This window comes from Sphaeramia orbicularis, chromosome 18 (assembly GCF_902148855.1).
Source record: "Sphaeramia orbicularis chromosome 18, fSphaOr1.1, whole genome shotgun sequence".
NCBI lineage: Eukaryota > Metazoa > Chordata > Actinopteri > Kurtiformes > Apogonidae > Sphaeramia > Sphaeramia orbicularis.
The window spans coordinates 14,715,168-14,736,014 of NC_043974.1; positions in this window are offsets into that span (position 1 = coordinate 14,715,168).

Consider the following 20,847-nt stretch of genomic DNA (forward strand, 5'->3'; position numbering starts at 1 on the left):
TGTCTGTCATTGCATAGGGGGAGTCCCTCTAGTCTGGGGGGTCCCAGTCACAAAACAGTACAGGAGAGGGTTAACGCTGCCTCACTGTGGTGGTGTGTTTACAATGGATGGTTTTTAATTAGTTGTACAGATAAATGACCATGCGGCCCTTTTCAGCGGGGGGGGGGGGGGGGGGGGGGTGGCCCTAGGCAGCTGCCTACCTTGCCTACGTCATCCTGAGGGCTCTGTCTATGTGACCCACCGTTTTACAAAAAACAGATGCGGAAGTTGACAGTAAATCTAGCGGTAGGTTAATCCACATGACAGCCTGTAAAACTACACCATGGGTTGTCGAGGAGGTTCAGACGGAAAAATTCAGCATAAGCTTGATGAGACAAGATGAAACGAGCAAGTTTATCAGCAACTCTCTGAGCAGACGACATGGAAGTAATGCATCGCTATGATGTCCAGGTACTGTAAAGTCAGTAGTATCCTGTAATGGAAACTGTTTCCAGGAATAGGACCTGGTAGTCGAGTCGAGTTGAGCCGAGCCGAGCCGAGCCGAGCCACTTCCACATAGTGGAAACACGGCATTAGCTTAATTTGTCTTGTCTTAACTTGTCTTGACTTAGCTTAAACTGTCTTCTCTTCATTTGTCTTGTCTTCTCTTAACTTCACTTCACTTATCTTAATTTGTCTTGTCTTAACTTGTCTTGTCATGTCTTGACTTAACTTTACTTAGCTTAACTTGTCTCAACTTAACTTGTCTTAACTCAACTTAGCTTAGCTTGTCTTGATTTAACTTGTCTTGTGGTGTCTTAACTTAACTTACCTTAGCTTAGCTTAGCTTTTCTTGACTTAACTTGTTATGTCTTACCTTCACACAGACTGCTACTTCAACAGTTTTACAATGAAGTACGATTTTCTTGAGTAATAAACTTAAAACTGACAAACATCGTATGAGTAAATGATGACATGATTCATACAGGATCAAAAACATCACCATTTACCGTAGGAGTTTTTCTTCATAATATCGTCCTATGTGGTGGACTGGATGAGATGGGAATTTGTCTCTCTCAGTAAGTCTGCTCAAATAGTTTTCTCTGTTACTGTGTAAAGCATTCTTTCACAGAAAAAACAAAACAAAAACAAACATCTGTTTTAATGGATAAATCAGTGGTTCCCAACCTTTTTTGGCTCATGACCCCATTTTAACGTTACAAATTTCTGGTGACCCCAGACATTCAAAGCACATACTTTTTTTTTTTTTTTGCTAAAATTAATTTGTTTTTGATCATGTCATAGTTTGCTATACTATGTCGCAAATAAATGTTAATTTTAGATGATATTTAGTCTATATAATGTATATTATTATGGACGGAGACAGAAAAGCCAGGTGTAGATTACTGCACAAAGTGAGAATTTGATTTTCCTTGGTCAGGATATGTACAGTCAGTCCAGCTTGAATTTACAAGGCTGACAATTAATACTGAACAAACAAGAACTCAAACTATGAATTATGAAAGAGCTGCAGCATCTGAAACCGACCACAATGAACATTTGAAAGATAAACAGTACCACAGTGCTTCAGTTTCAGACTCACAGTGTTTGTCTGTTATGGATTGGGATTGTCTCTGTCAACTCACCAGATATTTTTATTAGTAAGTTGTTTTTTTTTTTTTGTTTTTTTTTTTACATTTTTATCAATTACTAGAAATTTCAGCTGACCCCATTTGAATTCCAGGTGACCACACGTGAGGTCCCTACCCCAAAGTTGAAAAACACCGGGATAAATAAACTGTTGTTTAAGGGGCCCAAACATAGAGAAAAATGTTCCTTTTGCCAAATATCCATGTTAGTGTGGGCAGGGCACGCATTTAAAACTCCATGTCAGTGTTATTTCTGTTCTAAGCTTCTTTTGTTCATTTCAGTGCATGTAAGTCTTCCTCTGCAGTGAAACTTCAGCTCCATTGACTTCCAATTATAGATTTTCTGTAGGCCTGAATATGAAGGCCAGCTGCAGGAATCCAGTAAAGGTCAAAACCCAAGCAAGGTGAGGACTAATCTGAACAAATGTCTGCACAGATGTGGCCTTATCTTGACGCTACCAGGTCTCTGTTAACTGTTGGGAATGGTTGCCAAGGTAACATGCCCGACTAATCCACGATGCCTCATGCGGGATGATATCAAATAGCAAGCAGAGGGTTTTAAAACAGTCCCGACACACACATCCACGTCCTTAAGGCATTAGAATAATCCAGACAAAGTCCCATCTAACATTTAGCAGCTGTTGAGGGTAATTAACACCACCACATGATCGTCAGTCACTCATTTAGACTGAACCTGCTCAGCCCATGTGCTCACTGTTTTAATATTTATGACCCTTTATTTATCCTAGTGGGAAGGCTGTGATGCCGGAGGAGGCATGAATCACCCATTATCAACATGATATGATATTCATCTGTATTACAATCACCTCGTGCCTGTTTGAATGCCAACGTATGTGACATTGCACAACAACATATGTCACATGAAGACGGTGTTATGTAATATTGTATATACAAGGAGGGAAAAGATCGTTTGCAGTAGATGTTGTGAACAAGCACGGGGCTGTGTCCAATGAGCAATTGTTACCAGTGACAGATGGTGCCTGGTGGAAGAGGAGCTGTTGCTGACAGATTTAAAGGGTATATTTGGGAATGAAATAGCAATAAATACATAATCATCTCTGTATTTGTTGCACATGTCTGTTAATGCCTGAATACTGGAGACGTTAAAGTGGCTACATTCTGTTTTTCTACTTTCAAATATTAAAAAAAGAAAAGTCTTAAAGTGTAATTCTTTATTTTTAGTCATCAACTCATAAAGACCCAAATAATTTTTTATTTATATTTAACCATTTTTTAAGTGATTTATCACCATTTATGACAGTGTTTTTCAACCTTAGGGTCAGGACCCCACATGGGGTCGCCTGGAATTAAAATGGGGTCACCTGAAATTTCTAGCAATTGACAAAATATAAAAACAAATAAAAAAAAACTTACTAATAAACTAGAAGCACTGGGAGAGCGCAGACCTCCACCAAGGCAGATCAGTGCCCCGGATTTGGATGAAAATTTCAGGAAATGTTGATACTGGCACAAGGGACAAATGATTCAATTTTGGTGGTGATCAGGGGTGGGGGGGCCTACGGGGGCCCACTGATCTCCCTTGGCGGAGGTCTGCGCTGTCTTTTCTAGAAAAGCACTTGTAGAGCGCAGACCTCCGCCAAGGGAGATCAGTGGGCCCCCGTAGCCCCCCCCACCCCTGATCACCACCAAAATGTAATCATTTGTTCCTTGTGCCAGTATCAACATTTCCTGAAATTTTCATCCAAATCCATCCATAACTTTTTGAGGTATCTTGCACACAGACAGACAGACAGACAGACAAACAGACAGACAAACCAACACAGACAAAAACATAACCTCCTTGGCGGAGGTAAAAATATATGTTGAGCTGAGAGAGATAACCACAATACATAAACAAGAAAAGCACTCGGAGAGCGCAGACCTCCGCCAAGGCAGATCAGTCCCCTCCCCCCCCCCCCCCAATCACCACCAAAATGTAATAATTTCTTCTGTGTGCCAGTATCAACATTTCCTGAAATTTTCATCCAAATCCGTCCTCAACTTTTTGAGTTATCTTGCTAACAGCAAACAAACACACAAAGCAAAGTGATCACAATACCTCCTGGGGGAGGTAACTAGAAGAGCACTCGGAGAGCGCAGACCTCCACCAAGGCAGATCAGCCACCCCCTCAATCACCACCAAAATTTTATCATTTTATCCTTGTGCCAGTATCAAAATTTTCTGAAAATGTCATGAAAATCTGTCCATAACTTTTTGAGTTATCTTGCTAACAGACAAACAAACAAACAAACAAACAAACAAACATATTATTATGTATGAACATGTATGTTAATATGTATATCAGTGTATTTCAACCTTAGGGTCACCTGGAATTCAAATGGGGTCACCTGAAATTTCTAGTAATTGATAAAAATAAAAACTTACTAATAAAAAATATATAATGAGTTGACAGAGACAATCCCAATCCATAAAAGACATGACAAACTGTGAAGCTGAACCTGAAGCACTGTGGTTCTGTTTATCTGTCAAATGTTCATTGTGGTCGGTTTAAGATGCTGCAGCTCTTTCATAATTCATAGTTTGAGTTCCTCCGTCTATTATAAAGCCTAAATGTCGACTAAAATTAACGTTTATTTGCAACATAGTATAGCAAACTATTACATGATCAAAAACAAATTAATTTTAGCAAACAAAAAAATCTCTCCGTTTTGAATGTCTGGGGTCAACAGAAATTTGTGATGTTAAAATGGGGTCACAAGATAAACAAAGGTTGGGAACCACTGATTTATGATAATATTATTCTCTGTGTTTTGCATTTTTCAGTGTAAATCATGTATTTTCCTATATTTAATTCACTGATCATGTAGATGTTCATAAAAACTCTGTGTAAATTCAAAGATTATTACATCAAAACAGGGAAAAAAAAAAGTGACTTTTGAACAAAATATCTCATTAACTGAATGTAAATACAAGTTATTAAACCAAGTCCATGGGTTTTACTGGTGAATCAATGTTGTAGAAGATGATGGAGTTTCCATGGTAACTATGGAGCCTCTGAACGTCCACATGGGTCATATCTGATGACCATGAAAAGATGACAAACTGCATTTTACACCAATTATTTACATGTATCGATATAATTAGTGGATCAACAGGTATTAAACAGTTTAGGTCAGTAGATGGTTTTGGTCACTGGTGGATGTTTGGGTCTTTATGGGTTAAGCATCAATCCTATATGGTGCATAAATACACGTTATTGTTCATATAACAATCATAGAAATTCCTTCAAACAATGCCCCCCCCCATATTCCCCCCCCAACCTTCTGTTTAGAATAAAGATTTCTGAAGTTAATGTGGAAGAAACCAGTGTATTGGATTTTGGTACTATCTCCTGAATATATTCATAATGTGAGTCACTGTGTGGGTCTCCCATGGAGAGGAAAAGTAACGCCACGGGGCTTTTGAGAAAAGCCTCCGAAAGTGACCAGATGGGATGAGAACCACAAAGAAACAACTTTTAGAGTCACAGAGACTGATGAAGTGGTAAAAGCTGGAAACACTGTTGTTGTTTTAGCTCTAAATGAAAAGAACAGAGTTTGATGCTGAAATCGCAGTGTTTCGAGTTTGAACATGAGGCTCATGAAGGTTTGAAGTATTGTAAAGTCGAACTGTTTTAACTGAAGCTTTTAACTTCACGGTGGGAAGAAAATACAGAGAAAAAGGAAAAAAAAAAGGTGTGTAAATTCAGAGAGGCAATATCTCAGGTCAGCTGAGCAGTAATCATGACTGAATTTGCATCCGCTGTGAGTAACGTCAATACTGTATGTGCGACGGCAGGGGAGGCTACAGGTGTTTAATCAGACTGAGCTACGCCTACGAGATGCTAAAACGCAAAAAGATTCTAGTGGATACTGCTGCAGCGCTTGTGTAAATAGATGGAATACTGTGCAGCTACAGGGCGTCTGAAAACTGTGGAGAGGCAGCAGGTTTTCACCTAAAGGCTAAAAGATTAAAGGCTAAAGACTGAAGGCTAAAGACTAAAGACTAAAGAATAAAGGCTGAAGGCTAAAGACTAAAGGTTAAAAAGCTAAAGGCTAAAGACTGAAGGCTAAAGGTTAAAGGCTAAAAGCTGAAAGCTAAAGACTAAAGAATAAAGACTAAAGGCTAAAGGCTAAAAGCTAAAGGCTAAAGACTGAAGGATAAAGACTAAAGGGTAAAGACTAAGGGATAAAGGCTAATAGCTAAAGGCTAAAGACTAAAGATTAAAGACTAAATGCTAAAGACCGAAGAATAAAGGCTAAAGACTAAAGGCTGAAGGCTAAAAGCTAAAGGCTAAAGAATGAAGGATAAAGACTAAAGACTAAAGATTAAAGACTAAAGGATAAAGACTAAAGGCTGAAAGACTGAGGGGATAAAGGCTAAAAGCTAAAGGATAAAGACTGAAGGATAAGACTAAAGGCTGAAGGCTAAAAGCTAAAGGCTAAAGAATGAAGGATAAAGACTAAAGGCTAAAGACTAAAGACTAAGGGATAAAGGCTAAAGGCTGAAAGACTAAGGGATAAAGGCTAAAAGCTAAAGGCTAAAGATTGAAGGATAAAGACTAAAGGCTAAAGACTAAGGGATAAAGGCTAAAAGCTAAAGGCTAAAGACTAAAGATTAAAGACTAAAGGCTAAAGACCGAAGAATAAAGGCTAAAGACTGAGGGCTATAGAATAAAGGCGGAAAGACTAAAGGCTGAAGACTGAAAGCTAACGGCTAAAGAATGAAGGCTAAAGACTAAAGATTAAAGACTAAAGGCTAAAAGCTAATGGCTAAAGAATGAAGGATAAAGACTAAAGGCTAAAGACTAAAGATTAAATACTAAAGGCTAAAGACTAAGGGATAAAGGCTAAGGGATAAAGACTAAAGGCTAAAGACTAAAGACTAAATGCTAAAGACTAAGGGCTAAAGGCTAAAAGCTAAAGGCTAAAGACTAAAGATTAAAGACTAAAGACTAATACAAAATTCCCTGATTATATTAAGTAAGTAAATTTTATTTACAGAGCACTTTTCACAGACACAAAGAGCCACACAGTGCCTCACAGTGCAAAATACAATTTAAATACAATTAATTCATAAAAGTTTGAGATGTGATTTCCTGATTAAAACATGCTCTGCAAGCATAGGAAAAATCTGATTTATTGAAAATATTTAGAAAAGGCCGTATTATTATTATTATTATTATTATTATTATTATTATTATTATGTGTGATCCGTCTTTGTGTTCTTTTCAGTGGTAGACTCAGTCCTCCTCTCTGACCTAATCTCCGTTGCTGTCAGAGGCCAATTCTCACCAAATCACACATGAGTAATACAGAGCTTTAGGCTTTTACAGAGGCTGAGGTGTGTTATTAAAATGGAACTAGTGACAGGTTGAAATATAAGTATTGCTTTAAGGTGATGTCCAGACCTGGGTTCATTTCATCATTTGCCAGAGACTATTTTCCAGTTGTGAGAAACAGCATAAGAGAAATGAGATCCTCTGTGAGTTGTCATACAAGAGGGACACGTGTGGCATACAAATAGGGATGGGAATCGTTAAGAATGAATGAAAAATGAATTTGTTGAATCAGAATGTGCTTAATCGCCCTATATCATGATTTGGGTGTGAATCGTATCGCATCACGAGGTGCCACACATGTATCTTTTAATATATCAGAACAGAGATGCTTTATCGTATCAGCCTTACAACTAAGATTCCCAACCCTAATACCTACACAAAAGCTGTTTCAAAAGACATGAATCAACTAAAAAAAAAACACTACTAATTTTGCATTTCACTGAAAAAAATGGAAATGTGGTTGATATTGTAGTTTGCAAGAACACTGGCCTTTAGTCTGTTCTCGTATAGAGTAACTCTGCTGTGTATTTCCAAGTAGAAATCAAAGGCTTTCGCTCTGTTTTTGTGAAGTGGAAGCTTCATACTGGTATGAGTTAATACTGACAGACGAGGACCGCGTTTCTTATCATTAGCAGCCTTTGTACAGGTGAAAGCACGGCTGAAATATATCACATTTTCTGTTCTTTGGTTTTTCTGCCTCTGATGAGAAGCTATTAAATTGAGACCTTCTGCAAGACAGGCTGAAAAATGAGGAGTCTTTTAACCCCTAAAGACCTTTTGCGGTAGCTCCCAAATGAAGTTTTCCTCAACAATTAACCTTTGTGAAGTGATTTATCACCATTTATTGTAATATTATCCTCTGTTTTATGTTTTTTTTTCTGAGTGAAAATCTGGTATTTTCCTTCATTTAATTCACTGATCATGTCAAAAAGGGACTTTTCCAGCAAATCTTTCATTAACTGAACACAAACCAAGTGTCTCTATCCACTTTCACTGATCCAACTCCCTCTTCCTCTTTTTGAGGTTAGATGTTGCTGTGTCCGAGTCCATGGTTGTTTGTAGATCAGGGGTGTCAAACTCATTTTAGTTCAGGGGCCACATTAAGCCAAATTTGATCTGAAGTGGGCTGGACCAGTAAAATAATAACATAATAATATATAAATAATGTCAACTCCAAACTTTCCTCTATGTTTTAGAGAGAAAAAAAGTTAAATTATGCGATGAAAATGTTTACATCTACCAACTATCCTTTAAAACAATGTGAATAACATGAACACACTGAAATTCTTGAGAAAACAAAGTGCAATTTAAACAATATTATGTCTCAGTTAATCATTTACACATGTAAATTACAACTTACAGATCACAGTGAATCAACAAACACACAAAATATTTAATAAAGAAGCACAATATTGGTAAACTTACACTTCAGATATTTCAAATTTTTCATATTTGTTCAGGTTATTTGTGTTTTTTTGTGAAATGATTGTTTTAGTGTAAATACAGTAAAATGACATACAAATGTTTACATTTAGAAGAGAAACATTTGGAGTTGTAAGTATTTATAGGTTATTATGATAGTATTTTACTGGTCCGACCCACTTGAGATTAAATTGGTCTGAATGTGGAACCTGAACTAAAATGATTAATTACCTCCGCCAAGGAGGTTATGTTTTTGCCAGGGTTTGTTTGTCTGTTTGTTTGTTTGTTTGTTTGTCTGTCTGTCCGTTAGTGTGCAACATAACTCAAAAAGTTAGGGAGAGATTTGGATGAAATTTTCAGGGTTTGTTGGAAATGGGATAAGGAAGAAATGATTGAATTGTGGTGGTGATCGGGGGGGGGGGCACTGATCAGCCTTGGTGTTGGTGGAGGTCTGCGCTCTCCGAGTGCTTCTAGTTTCTTCAGTGCAATTTTTACATTTCACAATTTAATCCCACGGGCCAGACTGGACCCTTTGGCGGGCCGGATTTGGCCCCCGGGCCGTGTGTTTGACACCTGTTTTGTAGATAGTAGTTGTCGATGAAAGCCTCCAAGCTCGTTATATCCTCCGGAGTTGGAGTTGGTCCGTCTTGTATATGTAGTAGAAGTGAATAGTTGGCTAGGTAATCTGGAAAGGGCATCTTTTTTGTGTAGAAGAGATCTTTTTTTGCTGCACTTGTCAACAGTAGGACGCCACTGTTTTCAACTCTCACCTCTGTTTGGCTCTTGTGACACTCATTCACACATCCTGTCAGTCCCCCCTATAATTAACCTTTATTAAGTGATTTATCACCATTTATTATAATATGATCCTCTGTTTTATGGGTTTTTTCAGTGAAAATCAGGTATTTTCCTTTATTTAATTCACTGATCATGTCAAAAAGTGACTTTTCCAGCATATCTTTCATTAACTGAACATAATCCAAGTGTGTCCATCCACTGTCATTGATCCAACTATATGGGTTTTACTGGTGAATCAATGTTGTAGAAGATGACGGTGTTTCCACGTTAATGATGGAGCCTCTGAACATCCAAATGGGTCATATCTGATGACCATGAAAAGGTGAATAACTTTATTTTACACTAGTTATTTACATGTATTGAAAATATTAGTGGATCAGGTGCAACAGGTGTTAAACATTTGAAATCAGTAGATGCATTTCATATTTGCAGCTCAATTCATGATACCTAGACATTATGTAGCATCAGTAGTCGCTTTTCCATTGACCCTCAAATTGCTCGAATATAACTTGCGCATAAAAATTTACCAAACAGAAAAACGACAATTTTGTCAAAAGTCTCATATTTCAATTAAAGGTTTTTACGCTGGCAAAAGAGGTGGTTTTTTGGGCATAGCACAAATGGTATATCATGCAAAACTGCAATGGAAAGACCTTTTCTTGCAACTAGAGTCAGGTGACTTAAAAAAACGGATGTTGACGTACATTACAACAAGCGAAGAAGAAGAAGAAGAAACATATCGCGGTATGTGTGGACACACCAGGAAACCCAATCATTTTTTAATTTAGTACGAGATAGAGTGGTAATATATAATAATAATTAGTATATCTGTAAATCAACACCATATTTACATTGGACACCATGTTTATGGAATGACTTCTCGTGTCATCTCGTGATAATAAATAAACAAATCATCGCATTTGTGATTTAATGGGAAAACTGACATTACGCACTTCTGTTTTTTCGACATTTAGTAAATATTGGTAAAGTTTTGCGCAGATGTTCAATGGAAAAGCGACTATTGAATCAGCCACATCATGCATTCAATCATTTACTGAAAACATATGCATAATAATAATAATAATAATAATAATAATAATAATAATAATAATAATAATAATAATATCTAAACTGTGCATGGCTGGTCTGGTCTGCCCACCACAGCTCCATCCTCCCTGTCCTCCATCTTCCAAGTGACAGTCATTGAGGGAGACAAATCACATTTATGTGATTGATGGAGCTATTTTGCTGACAATGCCAGGGCCGAAGTCTGCAAATATAGCAAAAACAAAACGAAGACTGGGAGAGAGAGAGAGAGAGAGAGAGAGAGAGAGAGAGAGAGAGAGAGAGAGAGAGAGAGAGAGAGAGAGAGAGAGAGAGAGAGAGAGAGAGAGAGAGAGAGAGAGAGAGAGAGAGAGAGAGAGAGAGAGAGAGAGAGAGAGAGAGAGAGAGAGAGTGTGTCGATATTAAGATTGGAATCAACTTTGTGTGAGGAACGACTGAAAGATGTGTGATCCAGATTCTTTATCTTGTATGCATTATCTTGTTTGCACAGGGTAATAACTTTTTCAAATCAGACAAACACAGACAGACAGACCTTTAATCGTGTCTATTGGCCACTTGTTAAGAATTTGTAACAGAACAGGACCCAGATGCAAGCAGAGAACAAGGAATTGATAAATAAATACACAAAGATCAAACTTGCAAATGAATGTGGAGTAAATGAAAATCTAAATGAGCAGGGACAATAAACTACTGGAATCCAAAACCATAAGAAAAACAGGAACAGGACACAAGCATGATATTCTCATTTTACATCTGCCACTAAATCATTATTTATCAGGGTGTGAGTCAGTATAGATGTGTGTGATGCATTTAACTAACTAACTGTACATTGACAGTAAATGTAATCTTGAATCTTGATTAGCAGTGAGAGTTTAGGAGGTAGGGTGTCCATATTTAGACAGAAGACTCCTCTCAATTCCTTCTTTTTCACTTCATGACTCTTAAACCCTTAGTAGTAGCCAGGACCAGCAATGATTAAATTTTGGTGGTGATCGGGGGTGGGGGGACTGATCTGCCTTGGTGGAGGTCTGCGCTCTCAGAGTGCTTTTCTACTTTTTAGATGTTACCTGCTTGACAGTTTCAACTGTGACTGTGACGCCTCGAGCCGACCGCACCTCCCCTGCCTTGGGTGGTGTCTGGAGGAGGGAATCCCAGGTGTGTGAAAGGGTGTACGCCCCCTCCTCCCGGCTGATTGTTGATCGCCCGATACTTGATCTCTATTGCCTCCTTGATCCAACGTTTGTTTGTCTGTCTTTTAGCAAGATAACACAAAAAGTTATGGATGGATTTGGATGAAATTTACAGGAAATGTTGATTCCGGCACAAGGAACAAATGATTAAATTTTGGCGGTGATGGGGGGGGACGACAATGACTGATCTACCTTGGCGGAGGTCTGTGCTCTGCGAGTGCTTTTCTCGTTTTTCTTTTTACCTCCACCAAGTGTAACGACGGAGGTTATGTTTTCATCAGGGTTTGTCTGTCTGTTAGCTGGATAACTCAAAAAGTTACAGACGGATTTTCATGAAATTTTAAGGAAATGTTGATACTGGCACAAGGAACAAATGATTACATTTTGGTGGTGATTGGGGGGGGCTGATCTGCCTTGGCAGAGGTCTGCGCTCTCTGAGTGCTTTTCTAGTTTAAGCCAGCGACTGTGGCTCAGTTGGTAGAGGTCGTCCAATGACCAAAGGGTTGGCGGTTCGAATCCTGGCTCCAACTGTCCACATGTTGAAGTGTCCTTGGGATACTGAACCCTAAATTGCTCCCAGTAGGGCCTGGCAGTGCTGTGTGTGAATGGGTGAATGTAAGGAATTGTAAAGTGCTTTGGGCACCATGAAGGTGTAGAAAATGTGCTATATAAGTTCAGTCCATTTCCCATTAACAAATCAACCTGTTGCAACTTGCCCCAAAAATGACTGGTCACCTCAGAGTCCCAGTTCAGTGTCATGGTGAGTTCTCCCTGTCAGACCTGTGTCACCTGGATCTAAAGGCCCAGCTGGTTCTGTCACCAGCATCTGTTATATCACACTGATACTGTGCTGTGAGAATGTGGGGCGCACACACACACACACACTATAGTGACTTATATAACACTCACACCTGCCCCCCCCCACACTGTCCTTGCTTCCAGTGTGTCAGTGTCTATTCCAGAAGACTAATCGCTGAGAGCCACCCGCGGTAGGTCTGCCAGTCTGCCGCATTCAACTCCACCTTTCAATTATGATGAAGTGGGGGCTCTGAAGACGCTTTTCCGAGGTTCATCAGGCCTATGTTAGCAAACACAGCACTGCTTCCATTATGTATTGGTACAAGAATCTGCGCTGGGTTTATCTCAGTAGCTTGTTGAAGTGTTTCCAGTCACGCACTGAAAAGCCTTTATGTAACAGCGGATTGTTATTTTGATTAGCTTTAAACATCAGTGACCTTATGTTCCCACCATATGCACAATAATCAGACGGTACTCTTCAAAGCTTTGTACTCACAAAAACGCTCCATATGGTATTGCCTCAATGATAACTTTTCTTCCACTTTCATGAGTGTTTTTTAATTCAACTGACTGATTTAATATGTTTCCCATGTTTATATTCACCTGTGAACCAATGTCCCCACTTCACATATAAATGAGCATGTATGTGGCCAAGTCCACTTTCATTTCCTGCAGCTCTGGTTATTTCATGTCTCTGTGCAAATCCGGAAACAATAAGATGAGTAGATGATGAATGGATATGTTTTTTTTTTCCTGCAATCTATAATTATCTTTTCATTAGTGTACAATTACCTGAAAATAAGGATCATTTTTCTGCCTTAGACTGAGTCATTTACATCAACCTGAGTGGGTCCTCTTCCACACGGCCTTCAATGTTTCACTAGTAGCTCAGAAAAAAATAATTACCCCACCCCCCTGAAGGGGACACAAGGGGTATTGTTTTTGGTTTGGTTTGTTTCTTTGTTAACACTCTAGCAGCAAAACTATTGGTTGAATTCATACAAGGGATGCAAATTATCATTTAATCCATTAATCATCAGTTGGTTGACCTTATTGATTGATTAACAATTAATTGATAAGCGCCGATTTTCCTGTGAACCTGAATTTCTCTTTCATTAGGGTCTATAAGAATAAAAGCTAAATACTGTTTATATATTTCATAAAAAAGCATATCATATTTCTTAGTGATTGCTTCATTGTACCATTGGATACAATCCAGGCAATGACATTTATGGAGTAGAACTAAAGAAATTCAATAAAATAAATAGATCTGAAGAGGGGCAGTTTAGAAGAAATGGGCATTTCTGACTTTGCATCACTGAGATGCTGGCGATGCTGTCGTGGAAAAGGGCAATTAACCAAGCAAATTCTTATTCACAATTAATTGATAGTCGATTAATTGTTTACATCCCTAATTCATACCAAATTTGGTTTATAGATTGCCAGTGACGCAGAAAAGATGTGGTTACATTTTGGGGAAAGTAGGTAAAAGTTCACATTTTTCATTAATTTTTTCCATCTTCTTTCTTCTCCCATTTACTTATAATAAGCAAAATTTTAGATGTCTATAAAAACATCAATTTTGTTTCAATTTACTTCAAACTTGGCACATATACAGAGGCAATTGATATGCTGACATCAGCACATGCATAGATGTGATGACATCAGCTGGATCGATGCCAAAATAAGTTACAATACATGCAAGGGGCGGGGTTTGTTGTGCCTGGCACCACTTGTTTCATCCAGCGCTGAAGTGCAACACTGTTCTGTATACAGCGGTACTGTGACTTACCAATACCACAATACCACGCTCCTAGGGTGGTCCAGCAATCATGGTAAAAAATAAAGTTTCAGATAACCTCAATTAGAACCCTGCATTAGGTTTTGGCATTCAAAAGATGATTTAGGAAAAAAATTGGAAGAAAAAGGAGATGTTTTAGAGGTTGCACAAGTTGCTGGAAGTTTCCTTGAAATGGACTAATTTTGCATTTTCAGCATAGCCGAGCTGACCTGCTAAGAGAAGCAGCAGTACAATCAAAACCAAGGTTTGAGTGCTTCATCTAGCAATGTATGTATGAAGTAAGGCATATACCAGGTTAATTTACTGGAATTTTTCTAATGCCTATTTTTGACTGTTAACAGATAAATACATATCAGTGTGACACCAGAGCAGAAGCAGCTGATGGTTCACAACATGATGGAAAATGAAGGTTCAGAGGTTCCACTAAAGTGTTGTGATGCCCTTAATCCATCAGATTATGAAGGGAAGCAGATCAGTGATTTTGTCACCACCAGCACCATGCATTTCTTTGAAACTTTGGATCTGCCACAAACATTCTTCAGAATTCCTCCAGAAGACTGGGCTGATGATGCAGACTTTCAGAAGGCTGATAAAATATTGTATTCCAGAAAAGTTGTCAGTGATGTTGCTGAAGGAGGGGTGGAGCTTATTCAAGACTTCAACTGTAGTTGAACAAAAAATGAAGATCAGAAACAGTACTGGCTCCAAGTTGTCAAAGAACACAGGAACATTTTTTGTAATTTCAATAAAGCAACGGTGGTTGCTGGACTTTCTAAGTAACAATTTTATGCGAGTTGCAGTTTGATTTTTGAGAATAAAATGACAAATTATTCTAATATGCCTTGTTCATTTGGCTAGTTATGCTATAGTATATGGAGCAATCTTCACGTGTCTTGTGCAACCTCTAAATATGAATTCATTTGCATAAAATTTGGACCGAAGTAATTTGACCAGACATGGAACCAAATGCAGGGTTCTAATCCAGAGAATCTGAAAACAAATTTTTTTTGGACCACCCTAGTAAATCCATTAAAAACAGATGAGACTATTCCTCAACTGTAGGTACCAAATTGGCTAGTTAAAAACATCTCAATGTCTCAGAACCGCACAGATACACACACAGACACTCTGAGACTGTCCAGTATTATGATAGAGATGTTCACAGAATATTATCACTGCAGCAGAAACCATTTTCAAATGTTTTCGTGCTGGTAAAGTGGTTCCATCGTCAATTTTCTTTTATGTTCCAATGTACAGTTGCATGGGGTGTAAAATAGTATGAACCGCTATCCTGTAGGACATCAGGTACTGGTTTATTCTGTTTTTTACTGATAGTTTTGTTGGCAAATGAGCTGCATTTTTCAGAATCTTGCAGGATTTTTTTCTGAGTCTCGGTTAGTTTACCTTCTGTGGACGCACGAGCCAATGACATCTCGTGTCACATATTACATCAGTACCTTTGTCAAGTTACAATATACAATATCCTTTAAAGGTGCAGTATGTAGGAATTCTGTTCTAAGTAATTATAAAATGGCCTTGACTGTCACCAGACATGAAGGAATCCTGTTCATTTCAAATACTGATCTCACTGACAGTAGTAGTCCAGCCAGAATATTTGCATTTGAAAAGCTCAGTGTCAGCCCTGAAATTATGTTTATGTTGTCATTGTGTGTTTTGGTCTGAGGCTCCACCCCTCACCTGTCTGCCAATCACAGAGTCAGTAGCCTTCCAGCATCCAGGTTGCCAGTTCCCACTGAGCTGCAGCTGGAACATTTCTGATCACAAATGTCTGACGTTAACAAACCTAAAAGGACTCTTATTATTCCCAAATACGTGAGAAACAAAACAAGGATATGTAGGAGATGATTTTGAAACATGGAGATGGATGAAAGCGGAGAAGAATTTGAAGACCGACGCTGGCTCTCCCTTAGTCTGACCACCTGGGAAGAGCTACCCAGTTCCAGACCAGCAGTGGTGTCTTCTCCTGGGGCCGGGCTGCAGTCTCTTCTCCTGGCCCTGGTGAAGAAACTGCCGATCTGGGACTGGTGAACAGACCGGGTACCGGTGTAGGACTTATCACTTGCCATGGTAGCTCCTTGTAGTTCAGTGTTTTCTGTGGAAGTGACCTCTTCATGTAGCGGTGTGTAATCCGAAAGGGGGGGGGGGTATCGTAGCGATCCATGCCGCTTGTACTAAAAGTGAAACTTAAGGCTCATTTCCCTTTTCCGTATCTCCTGAATCTTCGCAAACTTTCATTTGAGTGGGCAGGATGTTTGTCCTGTTCTATTATATATTATACTTATGTAGAATAAGTCTGGTGATGATTTTTTGTATTAAATTTATGGTGTGGTGGCAAGGATTAGTGGAAACACTTGTAGTAGACGCCAAGGTTATAATCGTTAATGAAAACGAACAAAATGATGAAAACTAAAATTGAAAAAACATTTTCGTTAACTGAAATAAATAAAAACTCTAATTAAAAGAAAAAACGATAACTAACTGAAACTGTATTGTGAGCTTACAAAACTAAAACGTATAAAAATTATGGATAAAATTCCCTTCGTTTTCGTCTTTGTCAATGTCGGATTGATATCAAATTGATTTATTTCACTCCAGCAATTTGAGCTGACGGCACCATACGACACTCCACAGTCTGTCATGTCTGGTCACTTGTGTTTTCCAGTCGTCTTCTGGTCCCCACTCTACCTGGACCATACAGACTAAAGCTGGGACAAAGCAGCACAGTCCTGTCTGGGGTTTACTTTAGTGATGCGTGGGGTCGGGATTTTGTTTTTTTTGCGCTCCGTGTGTGTGTGAGTGACAGAGACAGAGCGGAGCTAAATGATAGCGTCAGTGTTGAACTAGCATCCAGGTAAAAACTGGAGAGTTTATCACCATGAAAAGGCCTTCCAAGGCCTGAACTGCACAGTTTAGAAGAGGAGAAAAGAGGAGGATGAAAACTAATCCAATTACAGAGGTATGGAAGCTGTTATAATGTTAAAAAAAAACATTTGATGTTACTAGCTACAGCTAGCTGAACTGAACTGAAGCAAAGCTGGCTAATAATGGAACTGGAGATGATTAAGAGATGAGATATCTGCTAAGGTGTGGTTTACTGCTGATGGACTGGGTTACATATGTTTATAAGTGGTTTATATATGTTTCTATATGGTTTATATATGTTTCTATTTGGTTTAACTGCTGGTTAGCTGGTTTATATATGTTTGTATGTGGTTTACTGCTGGTTAGCTGGGTTATGTGTGTTTCTATCTAGTTTACTGCTGGTTTATATATGTTTCTATCTGGTTTATATATGTTTGTATGTGGTTTACTGCTGGCTGCTTTGTGCATCTCCTCTCACGCTTTACATATCTTTGCATTGTTTCACGTAAGTGGCGTGTATGAATCGCACCCTCCCCAAACTACTATAGGGAATTTATACATTGTACTGTACATGTGTTTGTGTCTCTGCTCAGTCAATGAGCCGCCCTAACCCGACCCCCAAATAAAGTGTCCAGAGTAACCCGCTGATTCGCACCTCACTAATTTCTTTGAATAGGATGGTGAGGAAGATAAAATATGTGAAATAACTAAAACTAATACTGAAACTAAACTAAAACTAAGCATCAAGAAAAAAACGATAACTAATAAAAACTCACAAACCTGCTCTAAAAACTAATTAAAACTAACTGAATTAGAGGGGAAAAAAAGGCAAAACTAATTAAAACTAAACTATAATTAAAAATCCAAAACTATTATAACCTTGGTAGACGCTCATGCTGGATCTGGCAACCCCTAGTCTGGGGGGAGGCAGAGAGGATACCACACTCTACAGTATTTTGAATATGATTGCAGTACCAGTTTTGGCCACAATCCGACATACAGCACCTTTAAACTTAATGCCAAAAAATGTATGAATTATGACATCATGTGAGCCCAGCATATTCTGCATATTTTACATGGAAATATGCAATTTTTGTGGTGAGTATGTGCCCTTTTTGAAAAAATGTGGACCGCCCCATAATGTGTGCTATTTCCTTGATTATGCATTGACTTATTTGGTCACATAATTGCGTTTTTCTGGATGGACTGATATATGGACTTTCATTGGATTAGTTGAGTTCTCCTCCAGTCAAAGTACCACCCACTTCTATTGGGAGATTCATCTCCTCCATCAAGACCACAGTACAACCTCGCAAATTCAAGTTATATTGAGTCTTGATAGAACATGCCAGTGACAGACAGGGACACTGGTCCTATTTTCTGTTTACAGCGTCACTACAGATGAAGAGGGAAATACATTATTAAAGGGTTTTGTTCATTACCCAAAGTGCAGTGTGAAACAAATGGAACCCTGTAGCCTATATGCGTCAGTGATGATTGGATCTTCAATCGCTTACAGACATGTACATGAATTTCAGATTATGTGAGCTTCAGAACACTTGTTTCTGTGCACTCCAACAGCACTTACACCCATTCACAACCTGTCATCACCTGTATTTCGATGTACTTTTCAAGATTTTCAGACGTCTGTAAAACTCTTGATGCTGTCGATGCACAAATGAGTATGTGCAGCCTGTTATAAGAATGTGACCACGCATTTAGATGTGAATCCACCACCCAGCTGTACTTAGAACCATGTTCTTCTAATCGCCACAGATACATGTCAATGCAGGCATGAATACGACCAACAACATTATTATTCAAATCAGACTCAAGTCGATTAAAAAAAAATTATTTGATTACAATTGTCCTGAATTGAAGCTTTGTTTCCTTTGAAATATTTTAATTTAGATAGTTGAATTCTTCAGTTCAATCACTTAGTCAGTATTAGTTAGGATTCATTTGTGTCACTAGATTTCTTTGTGTCACTGGTAAGTGGTGAAATTCTTAGCAAGGTTATTATCATTAACGAAAACTAACGAAATGACGAAAACTAGAATTGAAAAAACGTTTTCGTTAACTGAAATAAATAAAAACTATAATTAAATCAAAAAACGATAACCAATTGAAACTATATTGTGTGCTTACAAAACTAACTAAAACGTATAAAAATTATGGATAAAATTCCCTTCATTTTCGTCTTTGTCAATGTCGGATTGACGCAAAATCAATTTATTTCCCTCTAGCAACTCGACCCATCAAACCTGCAACTAGAAGTCTTCTCTTCACAGTTGAAACTGAGACTTGCTTACTCCGACCACTATCTTCACTGTGCTTGAAGCTGTTGTTCTGTGAGTCTTCTCTCACTCCAGCTGTTGACTGTCATAAACTCTACTTCTGATTCTGTTGTGTCTTTGGCTCTGCCAGACCTCTTCCTGTCAGCATTTCCCCCAGTTTATGAGTGCCTTTGGATGGTGAAGGAAACTGGACTTACTGACACCTGGACTTTCTTGGCAGTTTCTCTGTAGGACAGACCTACATTTCTAAGTGTTATGATGGTCTGTCTCTCTTCTTTCGTTAATCGCCTTTTCCTCGCCATTTTTATAGTGACACACTACTTTCTGCAGTACAATATTGTTCAAATAATGCTCGCAACGGTATGGTACCAAAGTATGTTCCAACACTACTTTGATGCAGACAGAGGGGGTTGGAAGGAATTCAGAAAAGTTTGGACACCTGTAGGAATTGGTAGCACCAACTTTCGAGGCTTGATCAACCTCCATTGCTGCAGAACTGATTTAAGTTGTTAACCCATTTCTTGTTTGCCTTTTTGTATAATTCTGAAATATACATTATTTTTCAGTTTTGTTTAACCTTACCTTTTTTTCTTTTCTTTTTTTTTTTTTTTTTTTACCTCTGGCAGTTCACCGCTTACCTTTGTACCATTTGAAGTTGTTCACCAATAACTACCTCAGAGCCAGTCAGTGCCCTGGTTCTATCCTGTGTAGACTGGTAACCTGTCACCCATCTCCCTGCTCTTATAGTACCTGTGCCTACCCAGGTACAGAAAAAGGCTAAGGAACCAGTTACTGGAAACTGTTTGTGCATATATTCACACTTTCAGTTTCAGCATGCAGGCAAACAACATGAAACATGGCGACTTTTATTTTGCCACATATGAGGAATTTGCCCGGGTTTTAAATGAATATAAATCAGCCACTGGGAGACCCTTCAGAGTGCAGAATTCAGATCATTTGATTGGCTCTGAGGCAATAGACAAACCCACATTTCATGCCACAGCATTTTGGCAGTACCCAGTGCCTAAATATATTTGACTTTATCTTTTTTTCGGTGTTATGTTAGTTCTAACTTAAGTTGTTAGTAAGTAAACATGAAAACTTAAAAAACTACACAGTGACAAAAAGACAAAAAGGAGTGGGAGGAAGTGTAACTTATCTAATATTATTCCCATTCCTTGTTCCCACTCGTTCTCCACACAACAGTCTATCCTTTAGCTTCCATTCACCATAAGGCTTTGCAGATGTCATTTGACTGAGCATGTATGCATATACATACAGGGTGGGGAAGCAAAATATACAATATTTTGAGGCAGGGATTGAAAGACAGTGTATGACCAATTAGTTTATTGAAAGTCTTGAGAATTTATTTGCCACAAGAAAATTTACATAGTAGAAAATGTTTTTATTCTATGTGTCCTCCTTCTTTCTCAATAACTGCCTTCACACGCTTCCTGAAACTTGCGCAAGTGTTCCTCAAATATTCGGGTGACAACTTCTCCCGTTCTTCTTTAATAGTATCTTCCAGACTTTCTCGTAATAGTTTTGCTCATAGTCATTCTCTTCTTTCCATTATAAACAGTCTTTATGGACACTCCAACT